Source organism: Pleurodeles waltl, chromosome 5 (genome assembly GCF_031143425.1).
Source record: "Pleurodeles waltl isolate 20211129_DDA chromosome 5, aPleWal1.hap1.20221129, whole genome shotgun sequence".
NCBI classification, from domain to species: Eukaryota; Metazoa; Chordata; class Amphibia; order Caudata; family Salamandridae; genus Pleurodeles; species Pleurodeles waltl.
Window position 1 is genome coordinate 684,958,195 of NC_090444.1, and position 23,806 is coordinate 684,982,000.

The following is a 23,806-nucleotide window of genomic DNA, read 5'->3' on the forward strand; positions in this document are numbered from 1 at the left end:
AATCACATCCCGGCCTGTATGCATGATAAGGAATAATAAAACTAGAAAAGAAAATGATAAAAAGGAGAGAAAGACTTACCTGTTAGAGGCTTCTTCTTTGTTTTCTCCCCTTCTCTCGCTGCCTACGTGGGAGTGGAACGCATGTTAATTCCTGATACCCTATGGAAACAAAGAAACCGTCACCTGGGGAAGGAAACGAGAGACATAATACTAATATACCATCATAGCATACTCTAAGGAAGTACTAGAACTCTGTATTGGGTACAAATAAAGGCAGTCTGTTCAAACATTTCATAGTGTCGAACACTTTGTAGATGGAATAGAAGCATTAAAGACCTCCCTGAGTACATACTCCCCCATCACACCACCCAAAACCCTAAAAATACCTTTGCTACCCAAATACTCTTACCCACCAGAAACTCTAAACACACACTTACCCATATACATATATATATTCACTGATAAAAACAAAGGTTAGAGGGATGTTGCCCAAAGGCAGCTATAACTCGTGCCCCTGCCAGGCATACTTTTTTCATCTATATTTTTATTACAAATAAAAAAGTGATAATATCAATGATGCCATAGAAGATGTCATCAATTATGTAATATGTGGGGTAATTAGCTGTGCATGGCGAGGACCGCAGAATGTGAGAAGAACCCTATCACTCACAGGGGCAATCCTTGTTTTCTTCCTCTCTGATGAGGCCTGAAGTAGCACAGGCCGAAACGTATTGACAACCTTGGACAGCCTTGGAAGGAGTCCTTTAAATTGGAAGGAGCACATACCTTTGGCCCAGATTTAAGAGGGCCTAGTGTCTCCTTGAGCCACATTTGCGTCATTTTTTACAACTCTAATGTGGCCCAATGAGGCCAAATTTGCCATGCCATATTTATAAAGTGGTACAATGCATGCATTGTGTTACTTTGCAACCCCTTGCGCCACATTATGCCTGCCCCAGGTATAATGTATTAAAGGAGGGGCATCACCCGTTAGGGGGACCACAAAAATGGTGCACTGGAATCTAACAGATTCCACTGCACCAGTTTTAGTGCTATTTTTAACACCTGCACAGAGCAGGTGTTCAAAGGGGGCATCCCATTGTTTTCAATGGGGCCCTATGTACTCTGCAGAATTAGCACCAAAATGTTGCCGCTAATCCTGCACAGTACCACAATAGCGTAAAAAATGTTGACCCTATTGCCCCTACCCTGCGCCATGGTGCGTCGTATATTAAATACGCTAAGGGGCGCAAAACAAGTGGCGCCTCATTGAATGCAGCACCAATTTTCTTATATTTGGGCCTTTGTGACTAATTAGCTGATTCACACATATAATTTTAAGTTCTGTGACTTTAGGGTGGGAATGACCAAGCAAATGTTTGTGAATACAACCATGTTCCACCAAACAATCTGCTTTGACTGGTCCTTAATGCTGACGTCCTGACTGTGAATATTCCACCACTTTAGTAATGGAATTTCTCTAAAAGATCCACCAGCAGATTAAAATTCTCTGTGGACCTTATCCTGTAAAGTTACATCCCATACAAATTGCTTGTACACCTAATTTTAGCTAGATGTACTGGTCACGCACATAGTGCAAGTTAACTTTTTCTGGGTTCTCGGGGGCTAAAAGTCAATATTCTGACCCTTGTCTGTGAAGTTAGTGAGAGATGAAAGGTAGACCCATTCGAAAGAAAGAAGAGAGATTACACACAATTAAAGAATAAGACATTTACGTAACCTAAAAGTTTCACAAAGCAACTTTGGTCTTCATTCCCAAAAAGTGAAAACAGGACTGAATATTGAAAAGTTCTATGCACCTAAGTCATTCTTAGAAGCGCCAAAAGTTTCACCAGGGCCACGAATGACAGATCTAAATTCACAGAATAAAGGTGTGCAGAAGTTTGCTGGTGCAGATAGCTGTAACTAATGCAGAAATCCCCAAATGTTTGGATTTCCACACTGATAGGCACTGCACACGGAAGGGAAAAATAATGTCTCTGTGGGAATGTCATGGAAAGTGACATTGCCAGTGTCCTGAACATCCAGTTTGTATGTTTTAATAAACAATGACATTGACTTTCCAAAGGTCCTTCCACTTCGTCTCCTTCAACCGTTATCGATGTAATAAGGAATGGAAAGTGCACTCACCTTCCTACTTCACTTGCGGTATTAGGAGGGAGATTTCTTCATGTGTAAAAATTCTGTTCATATGAAGAAAGAAATGAAAAGTCCAATTGCAAATTGATGGTGGCACTGTGACTGCAGATAATTTGCATTTGTATGGTTATGTCTAACAGGTGTGTGTCGTTTAAATATGAAACTATAGCTTAGCATCTTATGTATTTGTAAAGAGCCGGCTGACCTCATGGGGCATCTTGGCGCTGAATAAAATATATTTATTTCTGCCAATTCAATGGTACTCATTTTATCAACTATGAAAAGATGAAAGGCTGAGTTGACCGGTTGCAATTTCAAACAGTGACCGTCAAATAAAGAGTGCCAGATTTACAAGAAAGTGGCGCATCAGCTTTGAGACACCACTTTTCCTACGCCCCCAATGACACCATGTGTGTACCATATTTACAATACGGCGCACCATGGCGCTTGTTTCCACAAGAGCGTGATAATTTATGGCCATAATCCAGCAAAGTGCCACAATAGCGTCATACTTTATGAAGCAATTGTGGCACTTTGCTGGATTGGCATCATAAATTATGGCCCTAGTGCAGCAAAGCACTAGGGAGGCCCATAGGCTCCTATGGGCCTGTCACTTTAACGCATGCCCCGAGCAGATGGAAAAAATGATGGAAAAAATGTTGAGGTGAAATCGTGTAGATTTTACTGCGCCATTTTTTGCGGCCTCCCTGCAGGGGAATGCCCCCTTGCATACATTACGCCTGCTGCAGCTATAATGTGACGCAATGTGTTACAAAGTGGTGCAATGCTAGCATTGCGCCACTTTGTAAATATGACGAAGGAGAATTGTCTCCTTAGCGCCAAATTAGCGTTGAAATATTACACTAGTGTGGTGCTAAGGTGCTAGGGCCTTGTAAATATTGCCTAGTTTCTTGTAGTGGATTAGTCTATTGAGTGACCAGACTCGGTCACTTGTACAATGAAAAAAATGAGTGAAGATTTATAGTTCATAATTCATAAAAGAACCTGGATTTACTAATTTTTGCAGTGCACATATGGCACCTCTGTACCATTAGTAGAATCTTTCTGGAGACATAGCACTTTATAAAATGGGTGGGCTATGCCTGCCTGTTCCCTTTGTGACTACGCCCTGTTCCACCTATGCTGCTTTGCCAGTTTTCTCATCTATTCGTGTTCCTTGTTTCAGTGTTTTATGCAAAATACATAAGACGTTGAATGTTATCACGGCTTCCACCAGGAGCCCGTTTTATATAACTGGCTGCTTCCAGCCAATGCCTTCTTGCTGCGTGGATCTCCATCCATTGCTTTCTGTTAATGGGCTCCTGGGAGCCCTGTGTGCAGCTTGGAGCGGTAAAACATAGTGGTACAATAACAAGTTCAATTTAGTTCTTTTTAACAAGGCCATAATTTAAGGAACAAATACTAGTTCCAGGTTTAAACGCATAGTTTGCCTCTTTTTACTAGTGTGACTAGAGGCATATGATAATTTAATTCATTCATCACATGTCCAAAAAACCGCCATTGTGTATGTAGACATATGATAAGTTTATTAATTTATCACATGTCCAAAAATAGATATTGTGTATATAGGCATATGATAGGTTTTTTCATTTATCACGTGTCAAAATAGCCACTGTGTTTATAGGCTTATGCTAATTTTATTCTTTCACCACGTGTCCAAATACAGTCATTGTGCTTATAGACATAGAATGATTTCAGTCAATTATCATTAGTCTGTATCAATCACTGAGCTGAATTGCTGCTCACAAACCGCGGGAACAAGGAACTGTACTTCAGCCGTGTTCACAGGCCTGGCATTTGTGAACAGCTCGGCCTATAGATAAACAGGTCCGCAAGGAGCCCGCATCTCGAGCTAATGGGAAGAAACAAGCATTCTTGGTGGGGAATCCTTCGAGGTCACAGTGAGGACACAGGAAGGACAGTAAGATGACAGCACCGATACACTAAGGCCCATATTTATACTTTTTAGCGCCGCATTTGCGTCATTATTTGAAGCAAAAGCGGCGCAAATTTACAAAATACAATTGTATTTTGCAAGTTTGCGCCGCTTTTTGCGTCTAAAAGCTGCGCAAATGCGGCGCTAAAAAAGTATAAATATGGGCCTAAGTGTTGTTCATATGCACAAAATAACACAGTCAAGCAAGATATGGTGCCCGATATCTAGGTTTCACGTATTTATGTAGCTCAGTGTGTTGAGAATTTAAGTTGTATTTTGAATTTGAAACAGAACTGCTTTGCAAACACAGACAAGGAATATCTACGAAAAATATTTAGAAAAAAACGTGGGTAACATGCTAACTATATATCAGTTATGTGCTACAGAAGTTACTGAATACTCCAATTTACATTTATTATGCAATAATATTAATAATAATAATAACAAAAATATGAATAAGAAAAATGGTAATGTTTAATGCTGATAATAATATTAATATACTTATTATTATCGTTATTCTTAACCTTAGTCTTATTATCATTATTATTAGATACAGTGTTATTGTTTTTGTTACTATTGTTGTTACCATTAAAGAAGATGATGATGATCATTATTATTAGTAATATTACTTTTTTTAAATAGTTTTCTGCACAACCCTGGAGGCCACTTCAGATCATACAGCAAAGGAGGAGACGGCACCTCAAGGATGGTGGATGTGTACAGTCCAAGGTGGTCGAGGTGATGTGAAATCTGTGGGGAGGAACAGATTGCATTCTCTAGATTTAAGATGAGTAAGAGAAGACTTAGGCCCATATTTATACTTTTTTATGCGCCGCATTTGCGTCACTTTTTGGCACAAAAGCAGCGCAAATTTACAAAACACAATTGTATTTTGTACGTTTGCGCCGCTTTTGCATAAAAAATAACACAAATGCAGCGCTAAAAAAAGTATAAATATGGGCCTTAGATACTTATTAGCTGGTTTTAGGTAACTGACCAGCCAAATGGGTTGTGAGGCCTTGGGTGCTGGTTATGAAGAGGGCTGGTATGGGTGGATGTGTGGGGGAAGTAAAGGGATCGGGCAGGGAAGTGGTGGGAGGTGCTTCCTAGGTGACTGAGGATATTGGTCTTGGGATGGAGATATTGTTAGATGCTGTCTGGCTGGTGTTAGATGTTTAATTTACCTGGACAGGGATTAGTGGAAGAGAGTGAGTCTGGGTTTAAGTTAGGCCTGGTTGAAATGTAAGTAATTTCAGCAAAAATTGCAAACCTCTTGAATTTTGCATTGCGTGAAATTCACAGACAATTTTCAATTATGCATAATTTTCACATGACACTGGTTTGCACAGAAAATGGCTCGCTGAGAGACATGTCCTCTAATCAGTATTCTGCTGATATTGCGTGTGACTTTTTCATGCAAAGTATGCCTTTACGTGAAATAGGTCACACAAGATACCAGCAAACCACATTTTGTGTTAAAGCATAATGTGATGAAACGTTCATGAAACTTTGGAAAATTTCACAAAAACATCAAATTCCACACACACTCCTAGATTAAGTGGGCAGAGCGTGTCAGTGGTGGGGAAGATGTTCGAAGATTTTCAGCGAGGAGGAAAGGGGGCTGGCTAGGAGTTGGATGGGAGTCTTGGTACTAAAATTAGGAAGGTGAACTTTGGCTGGGTTGAGTTGAACAGAATTGATATGGCATGATAACTGGCTTGGTTCATGATATGCAGTGATAAATATTTCTAATTGCTCAGCAAATGGAATTTGGAGGACTGCAGCGACTGGAGTCAAACACAAGAACCCTTATACACCTGGTGCACTGTCCTTTGTAGAAAAAAAGTCCAGAATGTGCAAAGTCAACAACTCCATGTATCTACCCACAACTGCCACTACAGCTGTGCGTGTGCTTCATTGAACAGGAGGTCAAAGAGACAGCAAATAGAGGGTACTCTACCATTGATTAGTGAGGACAACTGTAGAGCATCCTAATATTGACTTTTGAGATTTTAGGCAGGTTCATTTGAAGACTTTTGGCTGCTAACCTCTTCCATCTCTAACATTTGAAGGTTCTATCCTTTTGGTAACCTACCACATTCTCCACCGCATAGCAGAGGGCACAGTAATAGATTAATTATATCTTCTTCAAAGGGTGTGTGGCTAGACTATTTGGCGTTCAGCTGTCCATGAGTTTGTTCTGCCTCATATGTCACTGTGATGTCATCAAGGATTAATAAAATTTGCCTCGTGCCTCCTGGCCTGACGTAAAAACATTTTAACAAATACTATAGGTGTTGTACTTTTTCTCATAATGTAACAGAAAGGGACTCATGGCAGCAGCCACAGTAGAGTGAGGTGTCATGGCAAAGTTCACTAACATCACATCAGAGCATGCGGTTACGTAAATAAGCACACAGACCAGAGACTGCGTTGACTTGCAAAGTTCCCTGAGGCCTCTGTCAGTAAGAGGAGTAAGATAGCATAGAAAAAGCAGAGAAAACAAACTCCTCCCACCCATGGATGAGGTATGAAACATCTGACCTAAGCAGGGTAAGGCCTATATGTACTTTTCCTTCTGATGACAGAGATGAGCCATGCTGACGATCAAATTACTGAAGCTGGCAATGGCTGACATTCTCCAAAGAGGGTGTGTTTGCAGCTTCTACTGTCTGCAGAAGCAGTGCATGCCACCCCGCCGACACAATTACATAACAGCACCTTGAGGTGTGTCCTTACCTCTTTTCCTTACCTCACAACAGGAAAGAAGACACTCTGCCTAACAGGAGAGACCAGTTTGAGTAGTGAGAAGCAGTGAGTGAACCATTCCCGCCTGATGCCTCGTCGAGACTGAGACTCAACTTCTAGTCCAATCAGGCAGCTAGGTTCGGGAGGAGGCACTGACACACTGTGTGGATGTCGGCCGCACCCCTTTAGCAGCACCCACACAGTAGAAGGCTTTCATAAATCTCATGCGGTCCTCGCCACATTTTGAAGGTGGGAATCGTACCTTTTGTCTTGCAGTCCCACTCAGCAAAACATATGACGCACATTTAAGGTCACCATGATTAATAAACTATGGCGTAAAGAACATTCTCAAATCTGGTGTGCACTATGGAGTTTTAAGTTTCTTCACGACTTAAGTCACCTTACCAAATACCTCGCTTTGAAACCACAGAACATGTTTTTTTCCGCGCGGCACGACCAAAAATGAAATTGAAATATAATTGCGTCAATTCAAGGCACTTCTAGCAGCAACAAAGCAAAACCCGACCTCTGTTGTTCTAAAACGGCTCAAAATGAAACCGAATAGCTACGGTACAGTATGTGGAGGGTAGGGCCTCAGGTCTCCTGAATGTAAAAGGAATGAGGAAATAAGCTGTTCCAGTGACGGAGACAGCTCCTCGCGCAATTCAAACACATGGCATTACATCATTTTAGCTCAAGGCAATCCTGGGCTGCGGCTACCTCTTGGCGAAATTGTCAAACTTGAGTCCACTTGACATCGCACTTTTTTTCGCATTATTTCGACGGTGAAAGACCCCGGTTCATCCAGCAATAATGGTAGAACCCTCATTCTACGGCCCAGGCCCAGGTTGAAAGAAGATTAATTAGACAGGGTGTTTGCTTCTCGTGCAGCTAGAACTGGTCCTAGGGTTTAATAGGAGTTGCAATCAAACCCATTGCCACTGCATCTATTAGGAGGCACCCATCGTCAACATACATTTTCTGCACAAGATTGCCAATCATCATCAAAGATTTTTTTAAACAAAACTCCAGTGGTTTAGGATCCTTAAGAATGAGTTACTTTCAGCGTCCGATTGGGGCGGAAAATAGACCTTCGCACCAAAATAAATGTGGCCCAATTAGTGAATTAGATAGCTTAAAATTGGCGCGTTTGCAAACTAAGGCAGTTCTGAATTTGTAAATACACTCTGCATTAGTGGTGTAACTAGTTTTCAATGGGCCCAAGGGCAACCAAAGTAACTAGGTCCCTTCATTCTCACCTACACTCCTCAATCTCCTTTGACAATGTCTCAATCTGACATATCAAAAACCACTACTGCTCTCGCACACACACTATTATATGTTCACTTCCAGTACTGCATTTCTGCAAGTCAAATCCATAACCCTTACAACATTACCAAAGCCAATAGGTTTGTCTCTGGTAAAGTGCATGCACACAAAGACATATGCAGGCACCCCACACTCATACTGTTGCCCTCACGTGGCACATCTGTCATGCTGCTTTCACACAGGCATAGGCCTCACTCTGCACTCACAGAGGCACAACTTTCAACATATGTAGACCTCTTATCCTGCACTCACAAAAGACAATGCAAATCCACACAACCCACACAATGCACTCACAAAATGTGATGCCTATCTTATGCTCACGCAAGTTCACTGCGCACACACAGGTACACCGTTCAGTAGGAAGGGCCAGAGTTTGGATAGATGGTGTCCTCACGACACAGGTTATCTAGTGCATCAGTCCACTAGTATAATTCAAAGCTCTTGAAGTAAGCTACACGGGCTCCAGAAAGTTCACTGAAGTTATCGGTCAGGCACACTTAGATCAGCACTGCAGGCTGTATGAAACTGATCTTGGGGGGACTGTTTTGAGGAACAGGCGGCATAAAAGAAGTCCCACTAGCCTTCTGAAAAACAAGGGGGTAATTTTCTTTGTAGTGCATGCATATGCTAAAATAAAAAAATAAAGAAAAATAAAATAAAGAAAATCAAAAAAAAGTGTTTCAATAAAAAAAATAAAAAGTAAAGCTTCACAAGGGTCTGCCATCTTGCAACAGTTAAAAATGATTGTGTATGCAGAGTACAGTTTCAAGATGGTGGCACGGTTTTGAAGTTTGCAGCAGTGAAGCCTGTGCTCCCTATATGAAAGTTGCAGTCCAATGGCATTGTGGCTGCTGGTTCTATCATTACTCAACTAGCTCTAGTCTGCATTTGCAGGTGAACTGCTAGGGGATGAACTAAAGGAAATATCTTCTGAGTTGCCGAGTAACACAGCGTTAGCACACACAATACCACAATACTGCTACTCAGACTACTCAGAGTAAGCAGACAAAATACTGCTACTCAGACTACCTGACATCCTAAAGACCAGCAGTTGTCTGCAAGGCAGAACCAAACATTGGCAACAAATCCAATGGCTAAAGAGAGCTGATCCACTGCCCAGTCCAACTGTAGGTATGTTGTTCCAAAGGACTGAAATAATACACAAATTACACTCTGTCTGAACAATAGATGAAGTTGGCTGATCTAAAGCCCACTTTCACTAAGCATGATTATTTCTTGTTTTTGAGAAAACATAAGGCTGGAGAAACCGCTAAACCAGTCTTTTTGGCAGACCTTAAACACACAGAACTAGATAGAGTATCAAGTGCAAGGAGACCTTGTTTTACACCAAAATATATAAAGCGCTGGTGAAGAGCATCACAATCTTTCCTGAAAGACATGGAGCAAGTGTGGTACTCCAAGGCCACTCAGTGCAAGTGTCATTCAAAGACATAGAACAAATGTTGTGCAGCAGGGCACTGAAAGCTTCTTTCAAGGACATGGAACAAGTATGGTTCTTCAGGGTCAGTACAAGCTTCCTTCAAAGACATGCAACAAGTGTGGTACTGCAAGGGCTTTCAGTGCAAGCTTCCTTCAAAGACATGGAACAAGTTTGGTATTGCAGGGCACTACAAGCTTCCTCCAAAGACATGAAAAAGTATGCCACTAGGCAGCACCATTTAACGTCTCCCTTGGATTCAATCAAGAAGCAGCATTTCAGATTTGGTACAAGTGTAAGGAACAGCATTGAGGTGTATGAGTGCAAGCTTGACTCGCACACATAGCTCAATTTCCACACACAAAACAGGTACAGTAACCAGGAAGGAACACACTCTTCTCTCACACCCATAGAACACATCTGATCAGAAACAATAAACGCTTCCCTCACATGGAGAGGACATAAATAGAATCATACACATACAATGTGCAAGATTTAGCAGCCGTGTAAGCTCCCCTCAAATGTAGGACAGGTACAAGATGGTCATCAGCAGTGTTAGGTAAGATATCCTCACATACAAAAGAGGTATCAAATTGGCAACAGTATATTGGGGGTCATTACAACATTGGCGGTAAAAGGCGCTTACCGCCGTGCAGAAGACCGCCAATACACCGCTGCGGCCGCGGTATACCGCCACAGCTATTATGACACACATCTCGGAATCTGCCGAAATTCAGACACCCACACAACACAGCCACACCAAAGGTCAGTGATAAACTGGCAGAAATAAATCCTCCACCTCCACGCCAACAGAAACACGCCCATGCTATTACGACCCACGAATCCATGCGGTGGTCATTCAACCGCGGTATTCCATTGGCGGTACACATCGCCGTGCTCAAAATACACACACATCTCCAAAACACCGCCACATTGGACAATTCGAAAGACACACACCTGATACACATACAAACACCACTCCTCCCACACACCCAACACAATAGAAAACACACACCCACATCACCCACAAACCCCTATGACCAGAAATTCTGAAAGAAGGCCAGAGAGAGAGCACAGCAATTGACAACCCCATCACACAGAGGCACACAACACCATCACCCACACAACATCCATGCACAAAACACCACACACCACTACACTACCACTACACTCATCACACTCATCACCACATACACCACCCCACCCCACACCTCACCCACACCACCCAATGTCACGCCAAAGACACCCCCGCTTCTCCGAGGAGGAGCTCAGGGTCATGGTGGAGGACATCGTATGGGTAGAGCCACAGCTATTTGGCTCACAGGTACAGTACACATCAATAGCCAGGAAGATGGAGTTATGGTGCACAATAGTGGACAGGGTGAACGCCGTGGGACAGCACCCAAGAAATAGGGAGGACATCAGGAAGAGGTGGAATGACCTACGGGGGAAGGTGCGTTCAACGGTCTCCAGGCACAACATCGCAGTGCAGCGGACTGGTGGCGGACCCCCCCTCCTCCCCCACAACTAACAACATGGGAGGAGCAAGTCTTGACCATCTTGCATCCTGAGGGCCTCGGAGGAGTCGGTGGAGGATGGGACACTGGTAAGTCAAATCTTAAATATCATTTCCCCTACCCTACCTGCATGCTACCACACACCCCCTCCCTCACCCCCTACCCTATCACTACAACTCCTCACTAATGTACCCATGACACCAACCACCCATCCCAACACCAAGCCCTGCATGATACAACTAAGCATGGACACCCCTCACTAAAGCATGCCCACTTCACATACCCAGAACACCCCCTCAACCATCATCACACAAACCCACACACAGGAATGCTTGCACTGTGGTACACAAACACCCACCCATTGCACACCATGACACACACACATGCAATAATCATGCTCTTATGCCCCTGCAGGAACCCGAAGGACCGTCACCACACCAGAGGGTCCAGACAACACCACTCCACCCCCAGAAGAGGCCCACAGTGACGAGAGCAGATCTGCCCTACTGGATCTTGATGACCAGCCCGGACCATCGTGGGCCTCAGGACAGTCGGTTCCTCTTGCACAGGCACAGCCCAACACTGACCTTCCACCCTCAGGTAACACCAGCACAGCACCCACCCAGCATTTGGAGTTCAGGGAGGAGCTCAGGACCATCGGCTCCGCCCTGGGCACCATCGTAGGGGTGCTGAAGGACATACAGCAGACCTTGAGGGACACAGTGGCACTCCAAGGGGCCCCTGACACTAGCCAGGACGATGAACTGCCCACCACCTCTGCCGGCGCTAGTGGACAGGACGCCACGCCACAGGACCAACACACCAGCACCCCACCCCCTGCAGACGGACAACCACCCCGCAAGCGGTCCCTGAGATCCAGGAACAGGACAGAGCAAGATGGCAAGACCCCGCCAGGAAATGAGACCACCCTGATTGTCCTCCCACTGTCCCACTTTGTTACCCTGTCCATATTCGAACTGCCCCAGCTCCACTTCCTATGCCCAGATGGGCAGTGCACCTGTGAGACTAATAGACTGGACTCTGCCATGGACATTCCTCCACCATCACCCATCACCATTTTACAACCCCCCTTCATTTTTGAGCACTTAAATAAACACCCTTGAAACACAAAACAATCTAGAGTCAGTCTATGATTTGGTAATTTGTATTATCAATGACAGTGTCATAATGGCTTTACCATTGTGAGGCTAACATACCTATGTCACACATCACAAGCCCTTGAAGGATGCAAGCAGTTGACACGTAGGTAACTACACCTGTGAAACCGTAATGGAAGGGTACAACTCAGTTAACAAATAGTGATTTAAATCGAGGAACAGGATAGATGTAGACGTGTGAAAGTCAATGTAATGTTAAACCTGAAAATGTTCTCACCTGTGTCTCACTGGAAATATTGCTGTATGACTGACTCCCTGTTGTCGTTGTCTTCTTCCTCAGCTTCATCCTCATCACTGTCCACAGGCTCCACAGACTCCACAGCTGCTACAACACCGCCATCTGGATCATCCTCCTGCAGAAAAGGCACCTGGTGTCGCAAAGCCAAATTATGGAGCATGGAGCAGGCGATGATGATGTCGCACACGTTCTTCGGTGAGTAGAATAGGGATCCACATGTCATATGGAGGCACCTGAACCTGGCCTTCAGGAGGCCGAAGGTGCATTCGATCACCCTCCTAGTCCGCTCATGGGCCTCATTGTACCGTTCCTCTGCCCTGGTCCTGGGATTCCTCACGAGGGTCAATAGCCAGGAAAGGTTGGGGTAACCAGAGTCCCCCAATAGCCTTACACAGTGCCTCTGGAGTTGACCCATCATATCAGGGATGCTGCTATTCCACAGGATGTGGGCATCATGCACTGAGCCAGGGAACATAGCATTTACCTGCGAGATGTACTGGTCTGCCAAACAGACCATGTGGACATTCATCGAATTATAACTCTTCCTGTTCCTGTACACCTGTTCACTCCTGTGGGGGGGGGGAACCAGAGCTACATGGGTCCCATCAATGGCACCAATGACGTTGGGGATATGTCCAAGGGCATAGAACTCACCTTTCACTGTAGGCAAATCCTCCACCTAAGGGAAAATGATGTATCTCCTTACTTGTTTCAGCAGGGCAGACAACACTCTGGACCAGACATTGGAAAACATAGGCTGGGACATCCCTGATGCCATGGCCACAGTAGTCTGAAATGACCCACTTGCAAGGAAATGGAGCACTGACAGCACCTACACGTCAGGGGGGATTCCAGTCGGATGGCGGATTGGTGACATCAGGTCTGGCTCCAACTGGATACATAGTTCCTGGATAGTGGCACGGTCAAATCGGTAGGTGACGATGACATGTCTCTCTTCCATTGTCAACAGGTCCACCAGCAGTCGGTACACCGGAGGATTCCGCCATCTTCTCATATGTCCCAGCTGACAGTGCCTACGAAGGACAACAGTGAAGAACCAGTCATTATTCCTCCAGGTATGTACCCACAGTTACACACAAGACTACACCAGACACAAAACCCTTCCTGTATGTGTGTTGAGTGTAGGCCTAGCTATGTGTGACGCAGTAGTAAATGAAGCCATGTGGGCCCCTGAAATGGCGGCTGCCTGACCTCTAAACTGGGACAATGGGATTGTGGGGTAACTGCGCTGGCGTTGTACACCGTCGCGGTAGGCGGTCGTAGACCGGGGCGCAATGCTGCATTGGTTAACATTGGACCCTATGGGTCCCAGGAGCCAATGAACAGGTGCGCCGGCGGTGATGATGCGCACCGCCGCGGACGTCACCGCCATTTTCTATCTGTTCAATCACTAGATACCTGACCTTCGACAGGAGAGGACCTACACTGCAAGTGCTGCTGTGACCTCGGTCTGGAAGCGACGATGGCTGCTGCGTCTGGGGAAAGGGCCCCTGCCTTCACTGCACAGGAGTTGGAGAAACTTGTGGATGGGGTCCTCCCCCAGTACATGCTACTCTACGGTCCTCCAGACCAACAGGTTAGTACACAGGGAGCACGTTGTATGGGCTAGGCCTGGGTGGAGAGGGCTGGTTGGAAGAGGGAATGGGGCAGAGTACATAGAACATTAATGCATGGGAATGAATGGGCCACCTGGCCAGAGTAGGGAGGGGGCCACTCACATTGACGGTGCAGTTGGTAATGACTGTTCCTCTTCCCTTGTGCATGTCATGTAGGTCAGCGCCCACCAGAAGAGGGACATCTGGCGTGCCATCACCAAGGAGGTTCGGACCCTGGGGGCCCACCAGAGACGGGGCACCCACTGCCGGAAGAGATGGGAGGACATTCGCCGCTGCAGCAAGAAGACGGCGGAGGCTCAGCTGGGGATGGCCTCCCAACGTGGGAGGGGTGCCCGTCGCACCATGACCCCCCCTGATGTTCCGGATCCTGGCGGGGGCCTACCCGGAGTTGGATGGGCGCTTGAGGACATCACAGCAGACACAAGGGGGTGAGTACAACCTCATTCTGCGGACTTTGCGTGCAGTGGAGGGGTCTGGGTGGGGTAGGAGGCCTGTGGGTGTCCCTAGGCCAGGGCAAGTAAGGTAGGCAAGGCCCCTCCGTAATGTAGGCCATGTGGCACTCTACCCCACCTCAGCAGAGTGGCAAGTCGAGGTATAGTGCGCAGATGTCCACCATTGCCATGTAGGCCATATCCCAGAAATTGCGTGTGCAGAGTGCAGGAGCACGGCATAATGCAGGGGGCTGCTGCGTCTGTCTTGTCCGCCAACGGTAGCGGAATGCCATGCACTAAAACTCTCTTTCTTCTGTCTCCCCCCCCTTTTCCTGTTCTCCCTGTCCTTTTGTACATCAGCATCAAGAGGCGGAGGTACAGTGGCACCGGAGCACGAGGGAGCTGCATCCCACATGGCCATGGAGGGCCACACCACGGACTCAGAATGCACCAGTGGGACGGAGGGCGAGGGGAGCTTCACGTCGGCCACCGGATCACCAACCAGCGACACGGACTCGTCCTCCGATGGGAGCTCCCTTGTGGTGGCGGCACCATCTGTGCGCCCCACTTCTACAGGTACAGCAGCCACCTCCCCTACCAGCACCGCCCTCCCAGCAGCCCCTCAGCGTTCGTCCCGTGCCCGCTCACCCAGGAGGGTGGGCATCACCTTCGCCCCAGGCACCTCAGGCCCTGCCCCAGTCACCCCTGCTGCCCTCAGTGAGGAGGCCATTGACCTCCTCAGGTCACTCACTGTTGGGCAGTCTACCATTGTGAATGCCATCCAGGGTGTAGAACGAGAGTGGCAACACGGTAATGCATTCCTGGAGGGCATTCATTCTGGTCAGGCTGTCCTTCAGCGAACCCTGCAATCTCTGGCCTCCGCACTGATGGCAGCCATTGTCCCTGTGTCTAGCCTCCCCCCTCCAACTTCCTCCACCCAGACCCAATCTCCTGTACCTCAGACCATCCCAAGCACACCTAGAGACCAGCATGCACACAAGTCAACACACAAAAGTAGCTCAAGCAAACATAGGCACCACACATCCCTCAGGCACTCACACAAGCATCACACCCATACAGACACAGCAACATCCACTGTCTCCACTGTGTCCCCCCTCCTCCTCTTCTCCCTCCTCCCTCCCAGTCTCGTCTACACCCACACCTGCATGCACCACATCTACAGGCACCAGGAATCGCACCAGGACACCCAGCACCCCAAGCCGCTCACCTGCACTCACCACCTCCACTCCCATTTGCACGTCCCCTGTGTCCTCTCCCAGTGTGTGACGCCCCCTCCCAAAGTACACAAACGCCGGCAATTACTCACCCAACATCCATCCACCTCACGACAGCCTCCAGTACCTGCACCTGCACCCAAAACAGCTAAAGTGACACCTCCGACAACCACCTCCTCTTCCTCCTCCACTCCCAGACCCCCTCCAGCTACCCATCCCAATGTTCGTCAGAAACTGTCCCTCTGTAAAATTTACCCCCCCCTCCAATTCATCAGTCCCTTTGTAGCGCCTCAGCCAAAAAGCCTCCAATACCAGTGGTGCGTGTTCAAGGCTTGTGGAGTGCACCGGCCACTAGGGCAGGCAGTAGGACCCGGAGTCAAGGCACTGGCAGCCCACCCCCTGTAAAGGCTCTAAAATTGGAGAGTGGACGACGGGACCGTGTTAAGACTCCTGGTGGGACAACAACTGACATGGGTTCGAAGGGGATTGGAGAGTCAGTTGTGACTCCACCAAAGGTGGGGAAGGGCCAAAGGAAGTCTGCCCAGCCTGTTGTGAGTGTCACAGCGGAGAAGTGCGCCATCATTTCCGGCGGTCCAGACACAACCGCCAGCACCGTCGTCACTGGTCCAGAGACCACCGCAGGAGTCATAGCCCAGGAGGGCCCAAGTATCGTCACTGGTCAGGAGACTACCGCCGGAGTCAGTGCCCTGAGGGCCCCGGCTGCCACAGCCCCGCTGAGCAATGATGGAACGTCATGCCACACACCAATGCCGAGTGTAGAGAACGTCATGCCACACACCAATGCCCAGTGTAGAGAACGTCATGCCACACACCAATGCCCAGTGTAGAGAACGTCATACCACACACCAATGCCCAGTGTAGAGAACGTTATGCCACACACCAATGTCCGTATCAGAACCGCCATGGCAAAGCACCGCTGAACAGGGCAAAGACCGCCATGTCAAAGCACCGCTGAACAGTCCAGAACCGCCATGGCAAAGCACCGCTGAACAGGGCAAAGACCGCATGTCAAAGCACCGCTGAACAGTCCAGAACCGCCATGGCAAAGCACCGCTGAACAGGGCAAAGACCTCCATGTCAAAGCACCGCTGAACAGTCCAGAACCGCCATGGCAAAGCACCGCTGAACAGGGCAAAGACCGCCATGGCAAAGCACCGCTGAACAGGGCAAAGACCGCCATGGCAAAGCACCGCTGAACAGTCCAGAACCGCCATGGCAAAGCACCGCTGAACAGGGCAAAGACCTCCATGTCAAAGCACCGCTGAACAGTCCAGAACCGCCATGGCAAAGCACCGCTGAACAGTCCAGAACCGCCATGGCAAAGCACCGCTGAACAGGGCAAAGACCACCATGGCAAAGCACCGCTGAACAGGGCAAAGTCCGCCATGGCAAAGCACCGCTGAACAGGGCAAAGACCGCCATGTCAAAGCACCGCTGAACAGTCCGGAACTGCCATGGCAAAGCACCGCTGAACAGGGCAAAGACCGCCATGTCAAAGCACCGCTGAACAGGGCCAAGACCGCCATGGTGAAGACCGCTGAACAGGGCAAGCACTGTGTAGGAATGAATAGCCCGCCACATCAGGCATCCATATCCCATGTGCAGCTGGGACAGTGACAGGACAGGAACTTTCACGGGGAGACTCATCCAGTCTGGGCACCAGTCCCACCCAGTACCAGTAGAGACCTGCATCTACTTGAGAGACTGTGGCTTTGCACTCTCCAGGATGGCACAGTGGGCAAACCACCCACTGTAGAGACTTGTGAGACTGTGGCTTTGCACTCCCCAGGATGGCACAGTGTGCAAACTACTCACTGTAGAGACTTGTGAGACTGTGGCTTTGCACTCCCCAGGATGGCACAGTGGGCAAACCACCCACTGTAGAGACTTGAGAGACTGTGGCTTTGCACTCCCCAGGATACATCAATGGGCATGGAACCCCGTCGTGGATCTGGCTTTGCATTCATCCTACTGAGGTGCCCCCCCTTCCCTTCCCCCTGAGGTGCCTGTAGTATTTCTATCTGATGCCCCGGCAGTGTTCTCTCCGATTGTGGTCAGGTATCGTTTGTGGGCCTCGCCCATGCATTTTTGGACTGTTGGTGCACGGACATTTTTGTGTACATATCTGCACTACTTCTCGTATTTTATATATAATTATGACTGATTTTCAAATATATATCTGTATATTTTTGTATGACATGTATATTGGCACATTACAAAGTTTGACCGAATTTTGCATTGTCTTTGTATTCTTCCGGGTGGATTGTGGGTTGTTACTGTGATTTTTGTGAATGCATGGTGTGTATGTTGTAATATGCAAGGGTGGGGGTGGGCGTGTTTGGTGGGTGTCCCCCTAACTTTTGCCTCCCCCGTGTCGTAGGTGCAGTACTCACAAGTGTCTTCGGCGCCTACGTAGCTGTTGGTCGTAGAGGAGCAGAAAGACAAGGGCAGGGAGTATTTGTAATTCCGGATCCATGGTGTCCTCCTTCCTCGTGGGATGTGTAGAAGGTGAGCGTTTTCCCATAGCAAAAGCTGTTTCCGCCCTGTTTTTATCCACGGTGAATCCGTCCCGGAAAAGGTGACGTATTGGCGGGTTGTGATACTGTGGGCGGTACATTGTCTTCCGCCTGTCTGTTGGCGGTGACCGCTGCGCTGCTTGTCTGTACCGCCGTGGCGGGCGGTGTGTTAAAGTGGCTGTCTTTGTTGGCGGTTTCCGCCAGGGTCATAATTCCCTTTTTTTGTCCACCGGCCTGTTTGCGGTATTACTGCACCTTTAACACCGTCCGCCAGGGTTGTAATGACCACCATAGTCTTATTGCAAACACAGAATACCAAGAGTAAAGTATAGAAGTGGGTAAGCCACTGAAGGCTAAGGCCAGATGCTAGCCTCTGGTTCAGCTTGAGGTCATGATGAGTCCTCAAGCCCAAAATGAGCTTAGCTCTCTTGTGGCTTCTGCAGGCTAATCTCATGCATTCTATTCTCATGTACCAAGAATGAAAGGCAAAGCATTAAACATTGATGTCAAAAAAGTGCAAGAAAGGAACTCCAAACTAGTGGCTGAAATACACAGTGTGATACCAGAAAACCTAGGATCAATCCATGCTTGGTTACATGACCAAATTATGTGATCCTTAGCAAATATTTTATTTAATTGTGCCTCCAATGTTTTGTTTTATTGCATATGAGGAAACCCAAAAATACATGAGGATGTGTGCTTTACAAAATTCTCTCTTATGTTTGACTTAATGGACTATAATGCTGCTCTGTGTAAAATACGAATGCAATCCACACATAGGGTGCACATGACAAATGACTTGCCTGTGAGTTTACCAATGGTATTGTCTTCGGGAGTACAGGGTGGGGACATGAATGTTTAAAAACGTATTTTTGCATAATATTTGTTGCATTATTTCTATGCCAAATGTTCCCATAGCTCATTTCATGCCTGGGGTTCCGTGAACCAAAACGGGCTTATAGGGTCAAGACAGAATCTTTACTCATCTCTCCCTGCTAATTTGTTGGCTCGCCCACCTCTACTACAGGACTGCGTTTAACAATTACTCACGTCCCACCTCACTCAGTATCCGTTCTGGAGAGCAACGTCTTGTTTAACAAGATTCTGGTCAGGTTCCATGGGTCTCAGAAGGACAATTATTCCTACTTCTGGTTTTATTAAGGAAAAATTGTACATTAGGGCTAAAATAAGTTGTTTAAAGTTTTGTGTGCATTGTTTTGGCATAACATGAAACAAACAATGCTCAAATCAATAATTTTCCAAGACCCAGAATTATGCTCTAATTAAGCCTATGTTCTTTTATTAACTCCCATCGTCTTCTCTCCACCAATCAGGCTGAATGCTGTGATTACTGTGACTGTCTTGTCTTCAGCAGCCACCCAGCAGCATGGGCATAACATCTTCTTTGATCCCTGCAGGTGTCAGGCAGCCATGGCTGAATGGCATACTCCAACTTAACAAAACTGAACAACCACACTGCTCAGCCGTTCAGTGTGTGCTCATGAGTAATTTGTAGTGTCTCCGCAGGTGCTTCAGTAGATCTTGCTGCTTGGAGTCTAACTACTGCAGTTGACGGAATTGGACAGAGATAACAGCAAGCTCCAAGTGCGTTAAGAACAACTATGGCGGAGCTAACAGTGGTGGTGGAACAGCTTTCAGACTAGGAGTGCTGCCAGCAATGTTACATCACTGAACTCATAGGAATTCTGAATAATCCAAACATCACATAAATAACAAGTGTCACAAATGAACCATGTCCATTTATAATATTTGCCTTTCACACATCACCAAGTAAAGAGTCTTGATTTGTATTTATCATACTAAAATCATTTTTCCATCACATTATAAAATTAGAAAAAATAGTTAATTTGTGCCTTCTGGTTTATTTATTTAAAAATATTTGTACAGTTCATTTACATGAATTTAAGTCTGTGTGTCAAACGAAAACTAAATCCTACAGCTTTTCGCTCCACACCAGCCAGATTTTCACATAATTCACATTACAAAATCCACACACTTTCCAGTAAACGAAATAAGAGTAAACACCAGTTTCCATGTTGAAAGAATAAGCAGCAATTTGTTAGAAGACTAGACTGACATTTGTCCTGTCTTTGAATGTACAGCAAATGTTAAGATACAAACAAAATGTAAAGTCATCATTAATGCTTTTTTGGCAGTGGAACTGCAGCATGGTTATTTAGGTGCCCTGTCAGGGCTCAAGGCGGTGTTGTTGTTGAGTCCCCTCCGTGTCTGGGTACCTGTGTACTTTACCACTGGTAGCTACACCCCTGTGCTAAATAAGTGTTTTGCAAGCAATGGAAGACTGCACAGATTTGAACTTGCTGCAGGCAATGTTTGTTTTAATATCAGGGAAATCCTCCTAAATAGATGGCCCAGCAGACAATAAAACAGGACCATAAACAGCCAAAAAAACACATACTACACACCGACTTGTTAGATCTGCCAGTCAGGCACTGCCTGATTGCTTTAAAGGACAGTTCAATCCTGAATACTTTGAAGTATTTAGACAAGTTCATCAGAATCAATGTGGTAGCAGAAGGGAGCATTGTGTCTTTCAAAGCTCCTTGAAATAACATGAGGAATGGGGAAAAATCTGGTGGCTGGCTGATACTGCAGTGAGTGTGCTCCTCCCTGCCTTCATCCCCACCACCCCCTGCAATCTGTTCTCAGTACCTCAGCGGAACCTTTTGCTTGTCCCAGTGACCCGTCTATACTGAAGATATGTGGCTGGTATCTCAGAAGCAGGGCTTAAGGCGAGCAGGATTGCTTTAAACAAAATACTTGCCGACTGACCTCTGCCTCTCGTGCTTCTGGCACAGATGTGGTTTGCTTTCGCCAGCATGCCCGCAGCGGTGTCTTCTTCAGTGAGATCATCAGCCTTCCCCATACTGCTCTCAGAGTAGTTATGGCTCTCACTAAGGCATGTGGGTCAAGCATGGTGAAGGCACTCATCAGGCGGTCAACACGGCCTGAGCAGATGTCTGGGCACCAGCCCAGTAACAACCAGCAGAAGACAGTCTATTTCTGGGATCGGGTGCCCTGCAGTGAAGCTGTTGACTTCAGGTGCTGCAGCTTCTTTGCTGTCCCTAGAAGGCCCTGGACGAGGTCCTCTCTCCTCCTTTGCTGTAGTTTCTCCTGTGAGCCTGATGTACATGGAAACATTGGACACGACAACCTCTGAGGAGGATACACTGTTTCCAGCCCCGGCCGCCTTGGCTTCCAACCTGCCTCCCATCCCTGGAACGGACGATCAGCTGAGACAAGGGATTTGCAACATTGTATCCACAACAGGGGTAACTTTTACAGAGATTCCTGATTCAGGTAATAAATGCTGCTCTCCTGCCTAATCTTTCCTTAGTGGTTCCCATTACTAGTGAATATAGTCGACGTTGCTATGCCCTTAGAGACTCAGGACAATAATATGTGTCAAGGTAATGGTGGCCGAGAGCATGAGAGGTGATCTTCGTGAGAATCACTAAATTCCAATAATTATGCAGCTAATTGTGAACCTACATCGACATGCGGTGTTGGAGCACCCCCTTTAGTGCCCTGCTCTTTTTCTTTAAGGGACTGTGCAGACACAGATACCGATGCAATAGTAGGTGCAGCCAAGGTGGTGGTGGTGAAGGAAAAGAGAAATAAGGCCAGTCAAAAAGTGCCCCATTCAAAGGCTGGCCTCTTACATTGCTGGGGGATGTTGAAACCAAATACTGATATTACAACACCTCCGGGCATTGGTGGTTTCCCCTTGGACAGGTCTCGGTCTTTGGAGGAGGGCGACAGCACACCTCAAAGCAAGGCGCTACATTCCACTGATGACCAGTCTTTGGGTTGTAACAAATTCTCTATCTCATTTAGTAACTGCCCAGCTATCCAGGAGAAGCCACACAGCGCTAGCAAGCTGGGAGCGCCTCCTCTTACTTATCTCACGGACAAATCAGCTTTATTAGACCAGGGCATGGACCCAGCGGGGGGCTGGGGGTACTGTGGGAGAGGCAGTATCACCAACGCATTTAAGTGCTGACCCCACAACCCTGACTCACTTCAAAATTTCTGAACCCTCAGTAGCTCCTTTATCTACATTTATCTAGCTAATGCAGGTTCAGCGATCTCACGCACACCAACATTATCCTCAGGTGAGGAGTAATAATCTACAGCTACAGCAATCTATAGCTGAAATCACAGGAAAAGTTTCCACTTTGACATCACAGGTTTCGGAAGTTCAGCAGCAAGTGGTGGACACAGAAAAAGTTGCAACAGCTTCGGCCAAATAAATCCAAGACCATGAGGGCCATCTGTCTCTGCTGCCGACTAAGATTAAAGTTTTGGAGAGTTACCAGCGATGGAATAACCTCCGAGTGATTGGAATTGCAGAGGAGAAAGGAGAGGATCCCGACGGTTCATCACTTAACTGTTTATTAAAGCTTTTCTGGAGCTGTCAGACTGGGATATGGACTGCCAAATTCAATGGGCCCACCACCTCCCTTCAATGGAACACTACTAATTTAGACAAAACATGTCCTCTGACTTTTCTGATATATACATCGGTAACTATCTACTCCGACAGGCAATTTTTTTGAAGGCCTGCCCTGCAGTTCCCCTTACTGTTGATGAAACATCTTTCAATGTTCACTCAGATTTCTGTAAATCTACAATGGGTAAGCGATGGCGGCTCCGACAAATGATTGGTCCACTAAAGGCGCAGGTTTTTCTTCAGGAGCCTGCCTGGTTGAAGATCCTCAGGGATGGCCAAGCTCAGTAGTGCAATACAGAAGCTGATGCTACGTAAATACTTAAGAAGTGGCAGGGCCAGAACTGGTAATCTTTCTTCTGCCTCTTTGTTTTCATTTTTTCTACTAATGGTACATGATATTGATTTACATTGGGCCCTTTCTTCTTTTTTCTTCATTAATTGCTGCAATATGTGTATATACAAGAATGTCGCTGGGGAATGTGGTATGGGGTGGGTCGGCACACCGATGGCTGTCTGAGATCCCCGACAGCTAGAGGATGAAGCTTTGGGTTTCAGGGTTGAACAACTGGGAGGGTGGGTGAATAAGGGGCTGGGTGGAAGGGTGGTGATTATTAAAATCAGTTGCTGCTATCACAAGTGTTCGAGATTGGTACAAGCGTAGTGAATGGGTCTCACATGGTTGGCTGGTTTACTGCTCATTAAGATATTATGGGCCTGATTTAAATGTTGATGGTGCTTCTGGAGAGCTGCATCAGCGGCAGACCTGAGAACACTGTAAAGTTGCCAGTGTTCCACTCGCTGTATTTAGATGTTACAGCTCTGAAAGCGGTGTACTGGTAACGGAATGCTGATGGAGGGAGATGGTGGCGGGACCCAATGGACTTTGTACAATGACAGTCACAATGG

General features: G+C 46.8%; 1 long non-coding RNA gene across 1 annotated transcript in view; it reads right to left on the reverse strand.

The window, feature by feature from the left end:
- Window positions 1–6,971, reverse strand: part of LOC138297299 (uncharacterized) — a 72,650-nt gene extending 65,679 nt beyond the window's left edge. Inside the window, exons 1-2 of the long non-coding RNA XR_011204003.1 lie at window positions 6,870–6,971; window positions 80–159 (exon numbers count right to left, since the gene is read on the reverse strand). This is a non-coding gene — a long non-coding RNA (uncharacterized lncRNA). The remainder of the gene's footprint in view (window positions 1–79; window positions 160–6,869) is intronic.
- Window positions 6,972–23,806: the final 16,835 nt, after the last annotated feature.